This window comes from Zosterops lateralis (assembly GCF_965231275.1).
Source record: "Zosterops lateralis genome assembly, chromosome: 1".
In the NCBI taxonomy this organism is placed as follows: domain Eukaryota; kingdom Metazoa; phylum Chordata; class Aves; order Passeriformes; family Zosteropidae; genus Zosterops; species Zosterops lateralis.
The window spans coordinates 80946033-80962046 of NC_139762.1; positions in this window are offsets into that span (position 1 = coordinate 80946033).

The window sequence follows — 16014 nt, forward strand, 5'->3', positions numbered from 1 at the left end:
ACTTCAGGAGCTGAAGCAAAATACTCTTGTGTAAAAAAAAAAGTAGTTGAGTGAAGGTTATTTGTTTCTCAAGCCGGGAAAGTGCATATACAAATTATACCTCTTGACTGTGCTCCTCACACAAAGATTTTGCAAGATGTGTTGCTGTGTGTGTAACCAATGCACAGCCATAGGTAAATAGGTATGTATTGAGAATTTTAAACAGTTATCAGATGAGTGTACCCGTAACAATCCTTATAACAAAGGAAGACAAAGAAAATAGTGCTTCTGACTTCATCAACTAAGGCAGAATAGTAAATTCAATTAGTACTGCAGTGCATGAGAATATTAAGGGTCAGCATTGCTCAGCTTTTCTTATAATACAAGATTTTTTTTTAAAGACCTCCATTTAAACTAGAAATTGATAAAGTTTCCCTTGATTATTCTTATTAAAACTTAAAATGAAGCCTCAAGCCTATGAACTGCCACAGAGGCCATTGGGGGAAGATACTGCTTGAGGCATACTTGCCAAAAGCCTACATTTTTTAAAAATAAATTCCTGGAATTTCACAAAAGCAGTAAGAACATGCAGTAAACTTAAAAGTTTAAATTCTTTCATTCTTTTCTGTCTGCTCTTGCTGGGGAATCACAATCAATCATGCTCTTATTTTTACCTCGGATATGGTTGCTATTCTTACAATTGTAACTTACTGTAATGCTATTTTATGTAACTAGACAAAAAGGTATCTCTTCATGATCTCACAGATGTGGGCTCATCAGGTTGTCCCTGTTATCTTAGGAAATATTTTCTTTCTGCAACAACTTTCCGCTTTTATTTTTTTCTCTGATTTGTCAATTGCAGCTTACCTCTTTTCAAAGACATGTTCTGTAACTGAAAAAAGCCAATTTCTGATGATCTTCTAGGAAATGGAAAAATAAATGCAGATCGGGCTAAAATGCAGAGAGCTTTGAGAAATGATATAAAAACCACACGAAAATCACAAGCATCAGAAATGCTATTTTCCTCTCTTCCCCATGAGAATCTTGCCTAAAACAAAATAAGAAAAATCCTACATTTATATAGCTTTTTAACTTGGTCTAAGCTGAGAAGAACTATTCTATTTTAAGTTTACCATTAGAGAACAAAGATATTAATCTATATTTAGATCCATGGTTTGAATTCATGTTAATTTACAATTCTGGAATAGGCTCACAGGATAACAACCTTTTGAGCTGACATCCAGATGTGGGATCTTGGCAGGTATCAGGACAACAAGGCCAGATTTTCTGGCTTCTTCCAATTCTTATGGTTTTTACTTCAACATAACTTACATTCCATTATTATATCCTCTGTAAGGCTGTAGCAAGTGTAATATGGGGTCAGGAGCCTGCCTATGTTATTCCTTGTGTGTTTCTTATCCTTAGGTGTTTTCAAGGGAGAATTAGGTTGACGTGACTGCAGGGAAAGTTTTCTCAGTATCAGGGTTATTCCTAAGTATACTGACAGCTTTTTGTAATCTCTTCATGGTGGAACATGCCCACTGTGTCCCTGAGCTGCTCTTCTGTGTTTGGTGAATTCACCCAAGGATCATGCTAAATTTTAATAGAATTGTTGCTTTTAATGAACATCCAAATGCATAAATAAGGATTGCATTTTCAAGACTTTAGGTTTGTGCAATTTCTATCAGTAAAGATCCACTTTAGCCTGGTTCCTCCCAACACAATATTAGCAATTTGAAAAAGTGAAGAATGTAAAAATCTGGAGATTATAAACAGGAAAGATGTTTTGAACATAAGTAAAAAAGTCACACGTTTCCACTAACACTAATTACTAGTAAAATATTGTTAGAGATAAAGTCTAATTTTAAATTCTGGGTGCAGAATAATTGTCTTGTTTTAGGGAAAAAGAGACAAAGTACATCTATAAAATCCAACTGCAAATGTTTTCCTGTGCTGCCTCATTGATTCACAATGTCTTGCTGTGCATCCTTTATGATTAGGGATTTACCAACTGTGTGGGTCACAGCATTTTTCTCAGCTTTAGTTAATTCCTCTCTGCTGAGGGTGCCGGGTGTGCTGTACACCAAATATCCTTCGGCTCTTCAACTCTGAGAGATTTCTGCAACAGCTTTGTATGTTCGCATTATAGTCTTTAGCAAAACATAATCAGCATATCTGCTGAGAAATTCAGTTTTACTTTTTTGTGTGATTCCACTATGTCTTGAAACTTTTGACTGCACCATAAAAAATGTTAGGTGAAGGGTAGCTGAAGACATTGGCAGCTGTTTGTGTTTCTGTTGGATCTTTCCTCAGAGAAGTGTTAGAGGGAGTTCACTTTGGACTGTGTAGTGAGCTCACTGGTAGAATGCTACTGCTAAAATCATCAGCAATAAAGAGGCCAAATTCACAAACCCCATATTGTTAACAGGCCATTAAAACTGACAGGAGCCATATTTATCTTTTTTGCCTCTGCTGTTTCAGGCTCTCTACAAGTGAATGACACCCTGAGTTGATTTAGGCAGCTGTTGTACAAACCTAATTTAATCTTAGCCTTTCTCTTCCCATTCCTGCTGCTACCTAGACTATTTCCACCACAACAGAATACTGTTGCTCTGTTAATTATCTAGTGGTTTGTGGGTTTTTGGTTTTTGTTGGGTTTTTTTTGGTGACACCTGTCTGAACTGTTCCACGAAAACTGTCTGTTTTAAAAATAACCAATAAATCACTCTTTCTTCTTAGGGACAGACTATGCATTCTGCACTGCTTTTTTCTGAAGACATAATAGCAGTTCCTTCCTCTTCTGTGTTTTTGAATGTAAAAGATTCTTTGCTAAGGCATGATGCAGGTCTCAATAATAAAATGTAACTTGTTCTGTTATGTGCAACAACTCTCTTGTCATAGGGCAGGCATGCACTCAAGGTTCATGCTGCTCTCCATCAGGGATTTATGTAGTACTGAAAATTATAATTACCGATTCTATGGTATTCTAGTCAATTTTCCTAAAGGCAGAAGTTAAATGTCTATTTATCATTTAGCTTGAAATATCAGACTGTGTTGATGCAGCATTAGTACAGTATCACTAACACAGGTCATGCCAGTTACTGGTTTGCCAAAAAGAAGAGGAAAGCTGTTACAGTTTGATAACTTCTCTCTTTTCCCACTTGCGTTGCATCATCTGGTGCCAGTCACCTCTCCTCACATGGGACTGCTGCCTACATGCATAAAGATCTATTTTAATAGCCTTGTTGAAATTATCAAGGGTGTAATAAGAATTTGAAAATATAAGTCTAAGTCAACTAAATGTTTCGATAGTAACTGTACAGGAAAATGAGTTCCTTCACTGACAAAAATACCTGGTTTTGGTTGAGATTGTAGAAGATTAAGGTACATTATGGTCTGTAAGATTTAGAAGCAATGTGTTTTGATCAGACAGAGGAGGAAAACAAAGATATCAACAAAAAGAAAATAAAGACATCAACAGCAAAAAAAAAAAAGGATATAAAAAGAAAAAAAAAAAAAAATCCAAAACCCCCAAATCTGAAAACTCGTTATAGTTACAACAAACTTTAGACACTTACAACCATTAGCCAAGAATTACTCTTCTCAAGGAAAAGTTATGACACTTGTTCATGTTGTCTCAGCCCATCAAAATGTGCATATGAGCAGCCTTCTTTTTAGAGCTGTATTTAACTTTAACACTGAAGATAACTCTCTTAATTAGTATTCTATCTTCTGTTGGCTAAATGATTACCTTGCTTCCTATGCTAGTTAATCTGTATGCTCAGTGTTTCTGTTCTTTTGAGTCACTGTGTTTCTTGGGTCAGTGGTCCATGAGTTGGTGGCCGCAATCTGCCCCTGCCAGAATTACCTTTTACCCAGACAGAGCTGATTTCAGCACATTGCTGAGTTGGCTTTGTTAGTTTCTTCATTGTCTTGGGAGTTCTGCCAAATGACCTAGTGGCTGTAAATTCTGCATTCTGTGTGTCCACTATTAGTGGTACATCCTTCTCCCCAAGCTTTGTCAACCTCCCCCTAGGTCTGAGATCACTGAAGCATGTCCAGCCCTAAACCTTAACAAAGGAATTCTGACATGTTGTTTATCTTTCTAACACCTGGACATTCAATCCCGGCTGAGACTGGGACAGAGCGGGAAGGGGAGGATGCTACCTCTCCTAAAGGGTTTTCCAGCTTCCACATTGCTCACCATGGGCTGAGGGCTACTGCCTCAGCCATTGACAGGGTTTTACTGTTACTGGAGAAGAGCTCTGACCAGTTTGCTGACAATGTTCCCTGTGGAAGGCTGCTCAATGGGAATCATGGGACAATGCCCCTGTTTCTTCCTACTCTTGATCCTGCCTTCCGAAGGTGACTGCCCATGGCTCTTCTGCAAATTGACACAATTGTGTTTGGCAAGCATGGATTTTGGTGAAGTAAATAGAAGTTGTTTTCTCATACTTTTCTTTGTTTTCTTCTGCTGTACTGGTCTGTGGGACACTAGTCCCACTATTAACTAGAAAATTTTATCCTAGAGCATCTTCAAACTAGAGCAGAGAGGCTGTTGGCAACTCCAGCTGAGGCTGCATCTGGTCCAGGCTTCTCTCCTGCCATGAAGCAATTTAAGTGGCTTCCTGTGAGTCATTACCCGAGGTGAATCGATATGTACTTCTGTGAATGTTGGAATTAATGAAGATTGGTCTCTGAAGGATTTGTGTCTTATGTCTACATCCTCTGATGTCTGCTGGAGCACAAACACCAAATGAAACTGCTTGTGCAACTGAGGTCCTGATAATTTCTTTCTGGGCAGATTTTTTTTCTGAGGATCACTGCATGTTTTAGCTTGTCCTTTAGTAGAGGCCTCTTTTTCTTTATGCTTTAGAGGAGGCCTCTTTCCAGTTTTCTAGTTCCACGAAACTTAAGGATATAATGGCTTTGGAGATTTTTATCCTCCTGTTTAATGTGTTTAAAATTGGCTAATAGGTTGAAAGATACCTGGGGAGTGGAATGGAAAATTCTCACATGCAGACATGGTGTAATTGAATGAGATTTGCTACTTCCAGAAGCCAGGTTAGAAAGAGGTGAGACAGGTTTCCTGCAGAAAGTTTGCCTAGACTGTGAGGACCCCAGAGGGCTGGGGTACAATGCTATTTGTAAATAGAAGCTACACTCAAATAAACAAGTAGGCTTTAACTCTACACAGCCCAAGATTTCATTGACAGAGCAGATTTGGAAAGGCAGGGCCTTACTACTAAAGCTTTTTTGATGAGGTTGGGACACTCTGAACATAATATTTAATGTACTCATAACTGGCAGCTGCAGCTCAGGAAGAAGCACTTAGAGTTGTCATGACTGTGTTCACAGTTCTCTGAAATCCATTAGCTCGTTTTGAAGCAGAGGCCCAAACCAGGTTTCTAAAAATATAAAAATCCTGGCCATCATCAAGACGGATTTTAAAGATAGAATGGGCTGCATTATTTTGCTGTTGTGTAAGATCTTCATGCGCTTGCATCCTGAGTACTATCTGCAGTTTTGGTCTCCTGACCCAAAAGAAGATAAAGTACCACTTCAGAAGGAACAGAGGGAAGGGCAACTAAAATGACAAAGTGGATGAAACAGACTGAGGAGGAACTTAGAAAGATCCAAGTTTCTTCAGTTTGGAACAAAGGTTGAGATGTGAGGCCACCAAAAAATACACTGTCACAAAGACAACACATACGAGTTACTGGAAGTGTCGTTCATCAAGTTCAGATTGCATGATTTGAAGGACACTAGACAAAAATAGCAGTAGATAAATTTCAAAAGAGAGTATTTTGCACTGAAGGTTGCAAACTTTTGGCATTTACTAGTAGAGGAAACAGTGGAGATGGATAGTACCAGCAGGTTCAAGAAAGTTGCTTGAGTATATGAACAACAGCTCCATAGATGGATAGTAACAAGGTGAGGTTAGTCCTGTCCACCATTTCTAATTCATGAGGTTTGGAGGCTGGAGGAGGGAATAGATTGTAGAAAAATCATCTCTTACTACTCTGTTGTAGAGACAACAATGGGCTTGATGAACCATTGTTGAGAACTGTTGGGACATTCCTTAAGTTCTTGTAGTGTCCTGAGCTCATATGTAAGATGAAAATTAGACTGTAGATTTGAAGTGACGGTGTGTGAAACAACAACTAAATTCCCTAGTTTTATCTCTGGTCTGTGTCTGTTGACCCTAAATGTCAGTCTGGGATGATCATTAAGCCAAGAGGCAACAAGTGAAACCGTGTTAGGATTATTGTTTGAAGAATGGATTAAAGATTTTTCTCAGTCTGCTTTTGCATATTTTTCAGAGCTGCATGTTGAACTGTGGTTGATAATGGAAATAAGTGCAGAAGACAAGTGTTGATGACAATTTTCTTTTACGGTGAAACCTGTGAATTTGCTTAAACACACACTGTTATTTGGATTTCCTACTTTGACAATGAAACACCCTCTGTTCCATCAGTGATATAGGATGGTTTATTAAATGATGAAGTATATAGAGTAGAGTGACTTATTTCAGAGAGATGAGATAATTTTATTCGTACACTGGTAAGCTAACTTAGCACAATACATTTTCCATGTGTAATCATAACACTCAAAGTAAAAATGCCTGATAGTTTGGGGGTGGCAACTATTTCTGAAACAACTCTTGAAGCATTTCTAAAGTGGTATTACAAGAAGTAGCAAAAAAAAAAAAAAAAAAAAAAAAAAAAAAAAAAAAAAAAAAAAAATTATAATCTGAGTGGTGAAATAAAATAACAAAATAATTTTTTAAAAATCTGTTTTCTTATGTATTGGCTCTCGAGGTTGTTTTATTTTCTCAAAGACAGCAAGAATAACAATAGGTAAAAACTTCTTTTTGTATGTTGTACATTGTAAGAAGTTACTTTGACTGTCTTACATCATGCTAATTATTTAATGATTTCTTATCAAAATGAGTTCTTCATCATCTTCAATGACCACAGTATGGTGCATTTAAAATAACACAAAAGACTAAAATACTTTGGAAATGTCAGTGGGTACAAGTCTCTAAGTCCTTATTGGCTGACACTTTGAACATTCTTAGGGCTCAGGAAAGTCTTTCACCTTTTACATAACCAGGTACTTTATATGTTTTGAGCATTTTTTGTCCTACGCAGTGAAACTTTACATGGAGTAAATTAAGTCTTGGAGAAACATGTTCTTTCACAAACAGCTGTTCTCTCTGCAAATGTTAGTCCTCCAACTGTTCTTTGCTATCTATCAGTCCATTTTAGGGCCAAACTAGGCTGTCTTTACACTGGCTGGTTGTTATTGCTATGAGTCATTCATTATAATGGGATGTTGCTAAGGTAAATAAGGATACAGATCAGAAAGGAAGCATATGGTTGTTGCTCTATTTTCATTTTTTTTAATGTATATGTCTCCTGGAAGAACTAAAGTAAAGAACATGAACAAAGAAAGAGAGACTGAGACGTGGAAGTATGAGAAATATCTGTATAAAAGGATGCTTCAGAAAATAATTGGAGGGGGTCAAGGGTAAAAAAATAATTTGATTATAACAAGACATTTTTAAATATTTATGGTGAAAGAATGGTATCATGAAAGTGGTATCATGAAGAGTAAGTGGTTGACCTTGTCTCTGAGATGACATACAACAAAATAGGACAAAAGGGGGTCACTGAGAGGCAGAGGGCAAAGAAGACTGAGGACTGAGATCTGAGAGGACTTTAGCTATGGAAGGGACAGTGCTATGGACTTTAGATCTGAGAGGACTTTAGCTATGGAAGGGTCAAGCACTAGTTCTTACTGCTTGACCAGCCTAAAAGTCTGCAAAGAGCAACAAGCTCCTTACTTTTCTTGAGATACCAGTGTCATACCGGATCCTGGCATGCCTTCTGCCGTCGTGATTTTCCTTAAATCCAGCTGTTTTACATGAGATATAGCCTGTAGATCTGGTCCAAAGTGTGCAGAGATGATTAGTGCCATGGTAGAGGCTGGGCAGTCTGCCCCTGGCTTGGCAGTAGTGTTGATAGGGGGAAGCTGAGCTGCCCCACTAGGGCAGCAAGTCAGGAAAAAAGGATTAGTTAAATACCAGTTTCTTTCTACCAAAAGAAAAATGTTTACCGTCAAGGCCAAAATTCTTTTGCTCCTGATGTTTACATCAGCAGTAAGAATCAATCTTCTCTACTGAATCCTTGTATGACTAGTGCAGGGCTGTCCCTCTCCTGTTATGGGTATAGCAGTGTGGGTGGGCAAACACAGCAAGGGACTGGAATGGTCCATCTAAAATGTGACCTAAGGTTTTCAGAAGCCTGTCCTTGCCTTGAGGGGTGTGGGAAGCTGTGGCCAGGCACAGGGATGTTGATGGTGTTGGTATCAATGAGAAGTGTGTGTGCTCCAGGCTGGTTCTGTGGGGCTGTTGTGCTGTCTTGTGAAGGTCTGGAAGGGGTCTTCTATGGGACACCAAATCCCAAGGATTTCCTCTTCTCAGTGAGTTATTCATGAATGTGCTCTGCTCTTGCCAGGCTGGCAAGCTCTGCTACACAGAGGACAAGATAGATCTTGATGAAGAAGGATTGCAGCAGGGAAAGAAAATCATGTTCTATGCCTGTGGATGACTTTTTGTAGAGTTAATGGTCTCAAAGAAACTACTGCTGGCAGGCAGAAAGCAGAACTTTAGTTTGGGTCCCTTAGGATATGATGAGTGGGAAGTAGGGAAAGCAACTGCAGAAACGGCAGGCAGCAAAGTAAATGAAGAGCCATGCTGGGACATTGCTCTCACAGTTTATGGAAAATAGCAGGGAAATACATACAGTCAGTAACCACAAAAAGATGTGAAATACATGAGGACTGAACACAGATAAGGAGGCTTAAAAACATTAAAACCAATTTTGGTTGAGTGACATTGACTGTACTACACTTTAGATTACTCAGCTGATAACTAATAAAAAGCAGAGAAACAGATTTTGGAAGTATAAGTGAAAGGAAGCAGAGGTACAGACACATGTATTAAGGTAGGGTTAATAGGAACTAAACGAGGAAGAACATGGTTCCAAAATGAGTAAGGAAAAGGAATTGGTAGAGGATGATATAGTAACAGTGAGAGTGAGAAGACAAGAACAATAATTTGGTAGTTTGCTAAAAAGCAGATTGAAGATATGGACTGGATTAGAATTAGCAGCGTTATAATTGATGAAGCTGTGTTCAGTAAGTAAAGCTATCTGCCTGGAAGTTAAAGTGATTTTTGTGTTTCTCCTTTGATTGCTGTTCACCTTTTCTCTTCAGTCTTAAAAGCCTTAAAACATCTGATTTGATGTATCCTCCATGGCTTGAAGGTCTGCAAGCTGCCATATGTATTTGCTACAGAGAATAGTTCTCTGTCTATGTATGTTCCCATATTCCTGTCAAAAGGGAAATTTCAGGCATGCTAAGTATGACTTTATAATTTCTCATGGAGGCATAGTATCTCTAGGTAAGAAAGGATTTAATCATAGAAGGAATAGAAATAATGGCATGGGATTGTTTTATGTGTAATGTAAACCAGTTGAATTATTTATTCATTTACTTGTACAGATCAAGTTAAAAGGCCAAATTATTTCTTCTTCTACTCATTTCTCAGAAAGAATAAATTTCTCTGTGAATCAGTGCATTCAGGCATCCAGAAGGACTAAAGTTATAATCCAAACCCCATATAATCTACAGGTGCCTGAATCCTATTGAATTCAGTTGGTTTTATATAAAGTGTAAACTGGAGAGATAAAGTTTTAAAATCATTCTTCTTCATGATAAATTTGCTGCTGAATGTCAATCATAGTGTTGCTTTGCTCAGACATTGCATTGGCTGTATGCATGTTGTGGGGCACACATGAAAAAATTTATCATTTTTTGTTTGGATTGGTTTCATGGCTACCACCAAAACTTATCCAAATTATCCATTTTTCTGTCATCAGTTCTAAAGGCAGTGAAGTTAACCTAATGTTTTGTGTAGTATGAATCTGCATTTTGAATCAGACTCTGGCAGGTCTGATGTGTGTGTGTCTGTTCACTTACACAGTTACCTCAGCACTGCAATGAGATGAAGGTTTTATGTACATGAAAAAGCATACAGATGAAGTTTTGTTCCAAAGAGCAGTGATGGGTGTTAGGCAGACTAGTGAAACAGAACTGTTCCAGAACATATGTGAGTCTTCAAGCAAGTGATGTGGACAATATCTATTATTGTATCCCATGCACCATGAACATATTGCTGGTATTTATAAAAGATGTATCTGGAAAAAAATCATAATTTTTGCCTCCACTTTTGGGTGAAATTCAAATGTAGAACACAAAAAATGATGAAATCATAGCTGTTATTCAAACTCTAAAAGTTTAAAGAATCTCTACTGCTTTGGAGGTTTGAGAGAAATTATATCTTAACTCTCTTTTCTCATGTAAACAATTCAGGATTGGAGGAGAGAAGGAGAAATAGAAAAGTGAAACATGATGTATATGTCCAACTTAATACTGACTTTTGAAATGATCTTTACTCATGTTACTCTTTTGGGGCTTGAACTTTAAGTTTCAAAGTATAATCAGTATGTATTTCGGTCTCATAATCTGCTGACAACATGGAATGTAAAACACAGAAAGAAGGCCATGAGCTGTGTGCATTTTTCTGTGGAAGAAACCACTAAGGAGAGAAACCAAACAGAGAGCAGACAAGCAATAACCCTTATCCATTGTGTTACAAGTATCTTCCTCATTCACTTCCCTGTCAAGTGATAGGGCAAAGAAAAACTTGAATTCTGCTGCCACTGTTCAGCTGTAGCCATCAGGGAAGGTGTTAGGGATGGGACTCTGGTCTGTGTATCCACACTGGGGACTTCTGTATGTGTTACTTCACCTCCTCTTTTCTCCAGTCTCTGCTCAGCCAACAGTAGAATTTTCAAGATGCTGTGAATTGAGTGCCCAGCAGCAGGCAGCCCACTTACTGTGCTGCAAAACGGAGCTTCAGGAAGGGAAGAGTACTGAGGGTAGACATGACCAAAATGAAAGCTAAAAGATAAAATCCAGGAAAGATGATAGTGTATTTCTAGAGTTGCATATAAAACAGGTAGTACATTTATCTAACCATGAGATGCATTCAATGGATCCTGTTTTAGGGGCTGATTAATGAAGCACATAACATTGGAAGGAGGATTATGGATCTCTTGTCACCGGAGTGCTGTGACATGTTGTATTGGCTTTCTGTAAGTGGCAATAAAAATAGGGAAAAAATACCCTCTGTAAAGGAAGGAGATGTCTTGCACTAATCCTTACTGCTTTTGAAATGGTATTTGGTAAGCCTAGGAAGTCAGAAGCATACCTAAATAGTCTCTCAGAAGAAACCAGCTTGGATAAAATTTTGGGACAGTCTCCATAAGTTATATAGAAGTTCATAACTTATTTTTAAAAGCTATTTTACTGGTAGATTTTCAGCACTTCTTTGGTTGAGAAACAACAGGTAGTACCGTTGTGGTTCAAGCTTAAGAAGAAATGTTTTTGTTAACATGTCTGGGCTCAACTGACCTGAACAAGAAGAAAACATGCTATGATGTAATGGAATTACTGGTTTTAAATTCTTACTGTCTGGATTCTCTAGGCCAGAAGCAAAGTATTTTATGTGTCTCTGGAACAGTACTTTCATTTATATTAATAATTATTTTCTAGAAATATAATTTTAATTATTTTCTAGAAATATAATTTTGTTCAACAAGAACTACCTCAAATTCTATCTGAAATAAAAAATAGTTTAAATGGAAAGCCTGGGAACCTTCTAGATAGCAAAACCTGAAAGATTGTATTCCTTTATCCTCCTTATACTCAGTGATTAGCTCAATCACCTGGGGTATGGAAGGACTGCCTGAGGTGATCTAAAGTTTTATTAGAGTGCAGCAGTTGGTGGTTTCAGCAATTTCCCTTGGTTAAATAAGCTAAAATGAGTGCTTTAAGTGCATCTATTGAAGAGCCAGGAGTATATTTTGGAGCTCAGCAGAAGTAAGGAGCCCAAGGTCCAGGTTATAAGGTACATGAAGGCACTCTGAAATCTGTGCTTAGGAGAGACTAGGAAACAGCAGTCCCATTCCTCATTTGGACTCTTCTGGTCAGGGGCAGTGGCACCAACCTGGTAGATCCAGTGCCCTCAGAGCTGAGCCCGATTTAATTTACAGATTGCTCTGGGTGGAATGAAATATTTCCTTGTTATTATTGCCAGGGTTTGTCACGGTAATAATTTAGATTTACAGTTTGGACCTAAGTGAACTGAGGTGTGTGTATAATTTCTGTGCAGGCTAGTGCTTGTTGGTGCACTCATTGCATCAGTTCAACCACCAAACCCCACAGGTGAGTGTTGTGTCTCTGGCTCTGAGCTGGTTTTTGGTGCTTGCTGGTGAGTCAGCCCTTACAGCCCTCACTGCCAGGATCAACATCCAGCTCTCCATCCTTGACTTTAGGTCCATTTCCCACACTTTCTGGAACTGAACTGTCTTATGCAGCTCAGGGTTGCATTGTTATATAGGTTTAGGTTCTAAGCTAGATATTGTTTGAAACAATTTATAAACAAAGAACTTCTTAGTCCTAGTCACTCTTTTGGTAACTGATTTACAATATATTTTATCACTACTCTTACGCCTGATGACTACTTTGAATAACAAAATAATATGAGCATTGCTTCATATTTTTGTAACTAGGTTCAGGTTTTATGGTATTATAGAAAGAATGTAAACAAAGCCCTACCTTACACTTGTAATTTTTCTGTTTGGGTGTGAGTAAGAGGAACCTTGGGAAAACTAGTATTGGCACAGATACCTTAATTTAGAGGTATAAAGACTGCAAGGTATGAAAACAGATACATTTTTGCTCTGTGATTAATTTTGGTCCCAAACCTGTGAATTTCCCATTAAAACTCCATAAATAACTGACCCAAGTAATATATAATTAAATAAGTTAATTTCTGTATGATGACATTGATTTTAGCAGCTTTTTGACATTAAGAAGCTGTACGAAATAAAACCAAAGGGCCTTGTACTCAATTTTCTCCCGTTTCTTACCAAATTTTTGTGTGGTTTTAAAGTGAAACAAACTTGTAATTTGATTTCAAAATATACAAGAAGTTTATGTGATTTGAGAAGAAACGTAAAAAAACTTTCTCTATTTTGGAGCAGTAATATATAACATGATTAAAAGCCATGGACATTAAAGGAAAGATTTTTCACAGACTTTTTCAGGCTTTTTGTGAGACCCTCGTGTTGATAGTTAATCTGCAGAAATGCAAAGTGTAAAATGATTCATTCTTCAACATGCACAAAAGGAGGAATGACTATTAAGATGCATAGTGTCACCTCTGTAACGCTGTTCTCAGGTGTCACGCTCACTTCCTTGTCAATAAAGAGATGTGACAAACAACACAACATTTAAATGGTGCTATGCAACCTTAAACAGCAGCAGAACTGCATTTCCTGTTCCTCATTATATTTTAATTAAATATTGATGGACAGTTTGTTTACATCAGGATTTTATTCTGTTAAAAGTAATGCCAGCTTATGACTATCGTTAGTAAAATAGCTGGAGCAGCAAGTTGGTGATTAGCGTCAATTTCTCTGTTGACCCAAGAAACATGATATAAATAAATTAATTTCTACTTGTCAGTTAACTGCTTTGCTGGGCTGGAATAGATCTAGTTTAGCTATAGCTAGTTGAATAACACTGAAACATTTTACTGTATGAACCTTAAGTGTATTGTAGTGACTTGTGTGAACTGTGCCATATAGACAGTGTATAATAGAAAAAACAAAATCTGCAAATGTTATTCAATGCATACTTTTAGGTACAAGTCTGAGCCCAGGAACACAGCTTTTGATGTTCTTAATTGCCCTCCTGTCTACTGGTTACACTGCATGTTTTAGTTTTTCTCTGACCACCTATTGCATTCCTAACTTTCCTGAGATTAGTATCTCGGTTCTTAAATTACTGAATGAAATAGAAATAAAAAACCACCCATATTACAGAAAATACAACTCTACAAGTAGTTGAAACTGTCTATCCTACTTTTTTTTTTTTTCCTATCTAATTCTCATCATAATTTTTCAGGAAATAAATCCTGGTTTCAATATATTGATTTAAGTGGTAGCCCAGAAGAATTTGAAATGCATGACAAAAAGAGAAATCCAAAGCAAACCAGAAGAAACCCTGAAAACACAAAATTACTAATGGAAAAAGAAGCATTTGTCCTGGGCAGATGAAAGTAGTGATATAACTGAAAGTAGTTTGTAATATAGAATATAATTCAACTTCCTCTATAATGACATTGCAGATATCGCTGTACATGGAAATATTTGTATTGTGTCCTGGGCTAATTAAACATCTTGTTCCATGTTACAAAATGTACAGTAAATAATGATGAAAGGAAGATGAAGTTTTGAAACAGAAACCCCATTTTCAGTTTGTTGAAGAATTATTTTCTCAGGTAGTAAGGGAAAAAATATACATCAACCATAATTCTCATAATCAATCAGTGGAGTTACTTAGGAAACAAGTGCCTGTCCTTCTCAAAATAGCTTCTAAGCCATAGAAGAACAGCTTCTAACAAGCTCAGTCACCTTTACAGTTTAGTCTTTGCTCTTAAGTGATGTAATCCTATTGAGCAGACTAGATGCTAATGGATTCCTTAGATGTCAAATGTGCTGTTCACTGGCATGCCAGGGTGCAGAACCACAAAGAAGATTGGAAAGAACTTTTCTGATACAAGAAGGTGCTTTGACACTTCATGTAAGAAGCAAAACTAAAAATGAGAATGTTGGAGAGATTTTATGGGGTTTTTGGTTTTTTTAGTGTTTTGTTGTGTTCTGGGGTTCTTTTAAGCAAAGAAAGTAAACAGAAGTAGAAAAAGCATTTATCTGAAAAGAAGGGTGTATGCTAGAGAATTTGAAAGAAGGGTATTAGTAAATTGCTGTTATTATCACACACTGATATTGATTGGAAAGGGCCTATGAAGATCCTATTTGAGGGTCCAACCCTCAAACAAAGAAGGAAAAACTGAGGTGAGGTTGATTTTTAATAGCTTTGTTTAGCTGAGGATTCAGTGTCTCTAGGGATGGATATTTCACAGCATCTCTGGGCAACGATGCCAGTGTGTAATTAACTTCATGGTTAGTTTCTTAATGCTTCACAACCCGTCTCTGGCTCTTCTTGGATGCCATGTGTTCTGGCTGCCCACTTATCTCCTGGCCATCTCTCAGGCTGATTTCAATATGTCAATGGCTTTCTTGTCCTGGGAATGCCAAAACTGGATGTGGGACTCCTGGTGCAGTCTCAGGGGTGTTGACTAGAGAGGAATAATCCCATCACTTGCCTTTTGGTTGTTAATACAGCTTTGTCCATATTTGGCCTTCTTCAGTACAAGCTGAACTCAGCTTCAACTTGTGAACTTTTCTGCAGAGCACTTCCTTATCCAGCAGGTGCCCAGGCTGAGGATTTTTCTCTCTTGGCTGTGGGATTTTGCTTTCCCATTGGTGTATTGCTGCTGAGTTTTAAAGCTAATGTCAGCTTTATATCCAGCATTGAGGTGTGACAAAAGAGCAGCACTACCCTCAAGGCTGTTGATCACTCACTTGAGCTTAGTATCTTTTGATGGATAAACCCAGTGACACGTATGGTTGATGGCTCATGCTTACCTGGATGCTCAATTATTTCTCCTGTCTTAGCCTTAGAGCTGCATATTAAAAATGTCTCATTTTTTTTACTCTGTGTGATGAACCAAAAAAACCAACAAACCTCAAGCCCCCACCACTTTGTTCTTAATGTTCTTCATTAAGCTTCATCTGTGAAAATCTATAGTGTCTTTCTTTAGGTGTCACTTTTCCTGCCCATCAGAGTAGAGATATGAGGCTTAGGAGAAAAATAGTTGTTATTTAGATAAGTGGACTGGTTTTTAATAGATGGCAAGGCAAGAATGATAAAGTTGGGCAGGATTTTGAACTCAAAAGAGGAAAAAAGTCTGAAACTTTTTATTTTTGGGATTCA